General features: G+C 42.4%; 1 non-coding gene across 1 annotated transcript; it reads left to right on the top strand.

Annotated features, from left to right (window-relative positions):
* The first annotated feature begins 5,855 nt into the window (after positions 1-5,855).
* TRNAC-GCA (transfer RNA cysteine (anticodon GCA)) lies at positions 5,856-5,927 on the top strand. The gene has a single exon. It is a non-coding gene; the product is annotated as a tRNA-Cys (tRNA).
* The last annotated feature ends 2,680 nt before the right edge of the window (positions 5,928-8,607 follow it).

Below are 8,607 nucleotides of genomic sequence, written 5' to 3'. Positions count from 1 at the left end.
AACTAAATAAAACTTACAGCAAAGCAAACCACTGAAAAAAAAAGTCAGCCTATCAATGGGGAGAAATTATTTGCAAATGTGACTAACAAGTAAATTCCAAAATATATGAACAGCTCATACAATTCAACATTGAAACAACCCAACTTAAAATTGGGCAGAAGACCTGAATTGACGTTTTTTTCGGAAGAAGACAGAGAGATAGCCAACAGGCACATGAGAAGATGCTCAACATCGCCAATCAGAGGCATGTAAATAAATCGAAAGGATAATGAGATAGAACCTCACACCTGTCAGAATGCTTCCCATCAAAAAATCTACAATAATATTGGCAAGGATGTGGAGAAAAGGAAACGCTCATACACCGTTGGTGGGAATGTAGATAGTGCAGTCACTGTGGGAAATTGTATGGATGTTTCTCAAACTAAAATAAAACTACCATATGATGTAGCAGTTCTACTCCTGGTATATATCCAAAAAAGATGAAAAAACTAGTTTGAAAAGATATATGCACCCTAGTGTTCGAAGCAGCACTACTTCCAGTCGCCACGATACGGAAGCGACACGAGGAAGTGCCCATCAAGAGACAAATGGAGAAAGAAGAGACGGAATATACATACGATGTTGTACTGTTGTTTAGTCACTAAATCATGTCCATGGCTGTAGCCAGCCAGGCTCCTTTGCCCATGGGCATTCCCAAGCAAAAATATTAGAGTGGATTGCCATTTCCTCCTCCAGAGGATCTTCCCGACCCAGAGACTGAACCGATATCTCCTGAACTGGCAGGCAGATTCTCTACCACTGAGTGACCCGGGAAGCCACCACAACGTCGTATTATTGAAACATAAAAATGAATGAAATTCTGCCGTTTGTCATAATGGAAATGAACCTACAGATTATGCTTAGTGAAATGTTAAGACAGAGAAAGACAGATAGTACATGATATCACTTATATACTGAATCTAAAAAATACTACTAATGGATGTACATAGCAATACAGAAAAGAAACCAGTGACTCCCAGTAGGGTGGAAAAAGGAGCACGTTAGGGGACATGGGATCAAGAGATACAAACTGCTGTGTATAAAATAGATAAGCAAGAAGGATGTGTTGTACAGCACAGGGAAACACAGCCATTATCTTGTAATAACTTTTAATAGAGCATAATCTGTAAAAGCACCGGGTCACTATGTGGGACATCTGAAACTAATATAATATTGTAAGTCAAGTATATTTCAGTAAGAAGAAATTAGAGATCGAAAAGAACTGGGTTTTTAAGATGTTTGTATATAGAACTGTTTCAACCGGAAAGCATAATCTGCACATTTCTAAGAAGCAAACAGAATTAGATTAGTTTCCCATTAGTTAAACTTTATCATCCTAAGACATTTAGCCAACATACAGAGATGAGAAGTTGGCTGTGTGAAGTTCACTTTGACCTTTACATTCCAGCAGAGATGAGACCAGAGGAATCTTGCTGCAAACAACCAAGAAACATATGTGCAAGGTTGGCTCCTCTGTCTTCCTTTGAGGTAATTCCATCCATCTATGCACCCTGAGCACACTCCTTTTCCTGCAGTTAGAATTTGACAGATTCTGCCTTCATTACAAAAACGTGATTTTTCAAGTCACGTTTAAGGCAAAGAGGATGAATTAAGATGAGGGTATGAGGGTTTCCCTGGTGGCTCAGTGGTAAAGAATCTGCCTGCCAATGAAAGAGACATGGGTTCGATCCCTGGAACAGGAAGATTCCACATGCTAAGGAGCAACTAAGCCTGAGAGCCACAACTGCTGAGCCCATGTGCAACAATCACTGAAGCCCGAGTACCCAGAGCCTGTGCTGTGTAACAAGAGAAGCCACCACAATACAAAGCCCTCACACAGCATCTAGAGTAGGCCCGCTCACTGAAACTAGACAAAAGCCCTCCCAGCAGTGAAGACTCAGCATACCCTAAAACAAAATAAATAAACAAAATGATTTTTAAAAGATAGGGGTATGAGAACAGAAACTTCAAGAAGGGGACTTTTAAAAAATCTATTTTCCTTTCATAATAGAAGAGTACATAGAAAGGAACAGGTCAATGAAGAAATTAGTTATCCAAGCAAGGAGCCTCTTGATGAAGATGAAGAGGAGAATGAAAAGGCTGGCTTAAAATTCAACATTCAGAAAACTAAGATCATAGTATCTGGTCCCATCACTTCATGGCAAACAGATGGGGAAACAATGGAAACAGTGCAAGACTTTATTCTCTTGGGCTCCAAAATCACTGCAGATGGTGACTGCAGTCATGAAATTAAAAGACACTTGCTCCTTGGAAGAAAAGCTATTGACAAACCTAGACAGCGTATTAAAAAGCAGAGACATTACTTTGCCGACAAAGGTCCATCTAGTCAAAGCGATGTTTTTTTCCAGTAGTCATATATGGATATGAGAGTTGGACCATAAAGAAAGCTGAGCACTGAATAATTGATGCTTTTGAACTGTGGTGTTGGAGAAGACTCTTGAGAGTCCCTTGGACTGCAAGGAGATACAACCAGTCCATCCTAAAGGAAATCAGTCCTAAATATTCATTGGAAGGACTGATGCTAAAGCTCCAATACTTTGGCCACCTGATGCAAAGAACTGACTCATTAGAAATGATCCTGATGCTGGGAAAGATTGAAGGCAGGGGAAGAAGGGGATGACAGAGTATGAGATGGTTGGATGCCATCACCAATTCAATGGACATGAGTTTGAGCAAGCTCTGGGAGTTGGTGACGGACTGGGAAGCCTAGCGTGCTAAGAGTCCATGGGGTCACAAAGAGTTGGAACCAACTGAGCAACTGAACTGAACTGAAGCATGCATTATCATGATCAAATGAAATCTAATTTGTTTAATCAGAAATTCCTACAACTTTTGTAAGTAGAATTACATTAAATCATGTCTATATGTCTTTCTCATTTGGGGGTTCTGTTATCTCTAGTACCTACAATTAGTCCTTGTAATTAAGGTATATGTAGAATTATTTTAAAAATTAATGTACCTTCATAAATAGTTATTAGTGTAAAAAGGATTAATGTGGTTCTTGAAACAACTACTTTATTCCTTAAGGAATAACTGGCACTGGTAAGAAAAGATTCCAATCTTTTCTGAAACATTATTAAGACAAAAAAAGACTCCAGGAAAACACAACTAACTAAAAGCCAAGCTGATACAAATCTTATACTACTGTGGCAAGTGATAATGGCACCTCACAATCACTGCAATCTTTCCTGTAATGAATGATTACAATTTGATTAAAGAATTCCATTTCTCCATTAAGCAATCTTTCAAGATATTTTGCTTTGGGGCTAACTACTCTCCTTGCCTCTACCACAAGACCCATTATTTACATTCAAGCCCATCATTTATATTCAGTTAACAGTAGTCTTCCTCGACCTCTTCCTACTTGTATCCCTCCCCATGGGTCCCTCCAGTCCTGTTACAGGAGCAATGTTAATAAACATACCACCGAATCTGCAACAGGTGGTTCCTTAGTCAATATAGCACCCACTAACAGCCTGCTCAGAACGAGGCCCCACTGCCTGCCTCCCTTGTACCAGTCCCCCAATCTCCGTCAGTTCCCACGGAGACCCACGGAACTTTTAGCTGCTTTTAGTTTTACCCCCAACTTCTTTAGTTTGCATTGCATCCTTTTGGTGTTTGTTTTTCAGGGTGTTTTTCCCCCTTTTATTTTATTTCATATCAGGTAGGCAAATGATCCTTGAAACCCTGAGTTCACTCTGGGTTTTTTATTCCACATCTTGTAGCACTGAGACAAATATCTACTAATATCTTATTAATATTTGATTGAATATTGTAAGTGTTTAGTTTTCTTCCCAATGTTTTCAAACAATGAGGGAGAGGAGGGGAGGGTGAGAGTACGCCCTTTCCTCTTTCATTATCGATTCTCTACATGGATGAAATGTGAACTCCTTGCTTTATAACAAGCCACCTCCACCTCTTCAATCAACAGTTCCTCAGTGTGGTTAAACATATTTAGGCTTCTAAGACTTCTAAAAATCTATAAATAATTTAAATATTATAGATGCATGCTCATTTCATCTATGAATTTCTGCAAACCTAATTCATTAAAACATAACAATGCAGTGTTTGTCATCTACACAGTCAATTATTTCAATATCTGATGTGAGGGAATGGGGAGACTGTTGCTGGTAAGGCAGTCATATCCAGCTAAAACTAATTAGTCACTGGGCATTCAAAATTAAAATAGTATACATTTCTTTATGGTCCAACTCTCACATCCGTACATGACTACTGGAGAGTGGGACTGTAAGAAAGGCTGAGCACCAAAGAATTGATGCTTTTGAACTGTGGTGCTTGAGAAGACTCTTGAGAGTCCCTTGGACTGCAAGGAGATTCAACAAGTCCATCCTAAAGGAAATCAACCCTGAATATTCATTGGAAGGACTGATGCTGAAGCTCCAATAATCTGACCACCTGATGCAAAGAGCCGAGTCATTGAAAAAGACCCTGATGCTGGGAAAGATTGAAGGCAGAAGAGAAGGGGATGACAGAGGGTGAGATGGTTGGATGGCATCACCGACTCAACGGACATGAATCTGAGTAAATTCTGGGAGATAGTGGCAGACAGAGGAGCCTGGCATGCTGCAGTCCGTGAGGTCACAAAGAGTTGAACATGACTTAGCGACTAAACAACAATACATTTCTTAAGGAAAATAATAAATCATAGTCCAGCATATTACTGAAACCTGAGTATTTGATGATTGCTCCACAACAATCGGGCTTCCCAGGTGGTGCTAGTGGTAAAGAACCTGCCTGCCAGGAGACATAAGAGATGCAGATTTGATCCCTGGGTCAGGAAGATCCCCTGGAAGAGGGCACGGCAACCCATTCCAGTATTCTTGCCTGGAAAATCCCATGGAAAGAGGGAGCCGAGCAGTCCATAGAGTCCCACAGAGTCAGACATGACTGAAGCAATTTAGCACACACGCACAATGATTAATTGGTTACATCCCTGAGATGAGACTTGCTCCTCCATCAAAAGGCAAGTAAAACTACGAAGTGAATATGCTGATTAAAATGCTTGGATTTTACTCAGTGTCCCAAAGGACTCCCATGTCTACTCCAAGGCTAAGATTAAAGGGGGAGATGTAGGTGGGGTGGAGGTGTGTGCAGACCGCACCTCTGGCCGGGTTGGTGGACATGACAGCTGTGGAGCAGAGCGAGGACACACCCTTCCCCAGGGTATGCTGCTTCTCCATCAGTCTGAATGGCACAGGGAAGCCTAAAGGCCTCCAGAAATCACAGCACCAGTCTATTCCCAGTGAGTGAACAGCAGCAAAGAGCAGCAAAATTCTTAACGTCTACATGCTTTGTTTTAAAGCATTTGAGGTATGACTGACTTGTAAAGAGCTCTACATATTTTGTATGTACACGTCACTAAGCTTGAGGATAAGCTGCACCCATGAGACCACCAGGAACATAGACATATCCACCACCTCCCAAAGTTTCCTCTCACCCAGTTTGTTATGTACATGTCTGTGCAAAGAATACAGTATTATTAGCTCTAGGCGCTGTGCTGAATAATGTGCTTGCTCAGTGGCTCAGTCATGTCTGACTCTTTGTGACCCTATGGACCGTAGCCCAGCAGGCTCCCCTGTCCATGGTTTTCCCAGGCAAGAGCACTGGAGTGGGTTGCCATTTCCTCCTCCAGAATATCATCCCAACCCAGGGATCAAACCTGAGTCTCCTGCGTCTCCTGGATCGCAGGCGGATTCTTTACCTGTTGAGTTATCAGGGAAGCATGCTGAATGATGTCTCCAGAAATTATTACATAATTCAAACTTTCTCTGGCTTCCCTGGTGGCTCAGATGGTAAAGCGTCTGCCTGCAATGCAGGAGACCCAGGTTCAATCCCTGGGTTGGGAAGATCTCCTGGAGAAGGAAATGGCAACCCACTCCAGTACCCTTGCCTGGAAAATCCCACAGACAAAGGAGGCTGGTAGGCTACAGTCTATGGGGTCGCAAAGAGTCGGATACGACTGAGCGACTTCACTTTCACTTTCAAACTTGCTGCCCTTTGAATATGATCTCCTCATTTCCTCCAACTCCTGCAAATACCTTTCTACTGTTTCTAGATTGATGATTTGATGGTTTTTAGACTCCACATGCAATATTCATCTTTGTGTCTGGCTGCTTTTAGTTAACATAATGTTCCCCAGGCCCATCCACATTGTTGGAAATGGCAGGATTCCCTTGTTTAAGGCTGAATAACATTTAACTGTACACATACACTGCATTTTCTTTATTCATTCATAAGTGAACATTCACATTGTTTCCATGTCTTGAAGATTGTGAATAATGCTGCAGTAAACACAAGAAGGCAGGTATCCCGTCAAGATCCTATTTCAGTTCCTTTGAATACATATCCATGAGGGCAACAGCTGGACTATATATGCTGTTCTATTTTTAATTTTTTGAGGAGACTAAACACTCTTAAATGGTGGCTGAAAAATTTACATCCCCACTCAGAGTACAAGGGTTCCCTTTCCTCAATACTTATCAACACATTATTTTTTAAATAAGTAGCATCCTAACAGGTATGAGATACTTCATTGTAGTTTTTATTTGCATTGCTTAATTAGTGATGTTGAGCATCTTTTCAGATACATGTTGGCCATTTCTAAGTATCCTTTGGAAATATATTAATATTTATTAAAGTCCTTTGTTTTTTGATATTGAGTTTTAGGAATTCTTTCTATTTTGGTCATTAAGCACTTAATAGGCATGGTTTAAAAATACTATCTCAATTCCATGGGTTGCTTTTTAATGCTTGCTTTTTCTATTCTTTTTGAAAATTGGAGTATAGTCGCTTTGGAGAAGGCAATGGCACCCCACTCCAGTACTCTTGCCTGGAAAATCCCAGGGACGGAGGAGCCTGGTGGGCTGCCGTCTATGGGGTCACACAGAGTTGGACATGACTGAAGCGACTTAGCAGCAGCAGCATAGTTGCTTTACAATGTTGTGTTAATTTCTGCTGTACAGCAAAATGAATTAGCCATATGTATACATATATCCTTACCTTGGACGAGGGGTATCTCCTCACCGCCGCCCTTCCTGACCTTCAACATGGGATAGCTCCTCCAAGGCCCTCCTGTGCCTAGGACGCAGGGTAACTCCTCTCGTCGCCACCCCTGACCTCGGACGTGGGGTAGCTCCTCTCAGCTGTTCCTGCGCCGTCGCAGTCTAGCACTCTCGGCCGCTGCCCCTGACCACGGACGTGGGGTAACTTCTATTGGCCGCCGCCCTTCAGGCATGGGGTCCTCCCAGCTTCTGCCTCTGACCTCGGACGTGGGGTAGCTCCTCTCGGCCATGCTTTCTGCACTTTAGCGCGCCCGTCGCAGCCGCCTGCACCGCCCATGCGCTGCGTCCAAGGTAAGGAGCATTGGCTGCGCTTTGCTGGAGCAGCCGTGAAGAGATACCCCACACCCAAGGTAAGAGAAACCCAAGTAAGACGGTAGGTGTTGCAAGAGGGCATCAGAGGGCAGACACAATGAAACCATACTCACAGAACACTAGTCAATCTAATCACACTAGGACCGCAGCCTTGTCTAACTCAATAAAACTAAGCCATACCCGTGGGGCCTCCCAAGACAGGCAGGTCATGGTGGAGAGATCTGACAGAATGTGGTCCACTGGAGAAGGGAATGGCAAACCACTTCAGTATTCTTGCCTTGAGAACCCCATGAACAGTATGAAAAGGCAAAATGATAAGATACTGCAAGAGAAACTCCCCAGGTCAGTAGGTGCCCAGTATGCTACTGGAGATCAGTGGAGAAATAACTCCAGAAAGAATGAAGGGATGGAGCCAAAGCAAAAAGAATACCCAGCTGTGGATGTGACTGGTGATAGAAGCAAGGTCTGATGCTGTAAAGAGCAATATTGCATGGGAACCTGGAATGTCAGGTCCATGAATCAAGGCAAATTGGAAGTGGTCAAACAAGAGATGGCAAGAGTGAATGTCGACATTCTAGGAATCAGCGAACTGAAATGGACTGGAATGGGTGAATTTAACTCAGATGACCATTATATCTACTACTGCGGGCAGGAATCCCTCAGAAGAAATGGAGTGGCCATCATGGTCAGTAAAAGAGTCCGAAATGCAGTACTTAGATGCAATCTCAAAAACGACAGAATGATCTCTGTTCGTTTCCAAGGCAAACCATTCAATATCACAGTAATCCAAGTCTATGCCCCAACCAGTAACGCTGAAGAAGCTGAAGTTGAACGGTTCTATGAAGACCTACAAGACCTTTTAGAACTAACGCCCAAAAAAGATGTCCTTTTCATTATAGGGGACTGGAATGCAAAAGTAGGAAGTCAAGAAACACCTGGAGTAACAGGCAAATTTGGCCTTGGAATACGGAATGAAGCAGGGCAAAGACTAATAGAGTTTTGCCAAGAAAATGCACTGGTCATAACAAACACCCTCTTCCAACAACACAAGAGAAGACTCTACACATGGACACCACCAGATGGTCAACACCGAAATCAGATTGATTATATTCTTTGCAGCCAAAGATGGAGAAGCTCTATACAGTCAGCAAAA

This window comes from Bos indicus, chromosome 7, assembly GCF_029378745.1.
Source record: "Bos indicus isolate NIAB-ARS_2022 breed Sahiwal x Tharparkar chromosome 7, NIAB-ARS_B.indTharparkar_mat_pri_1.0, whole genome shotgun sequence".
In the NCBI taxonomy this organism is placed as follows: Eukaryota; Metazoa; Chordata; class Mammalia; order Artiodactyla; family Bovidae; genus Bos; species Bos indicus.
This window is presented reverse-complemented; position numbering and strand designations above follow the sequence as displayed.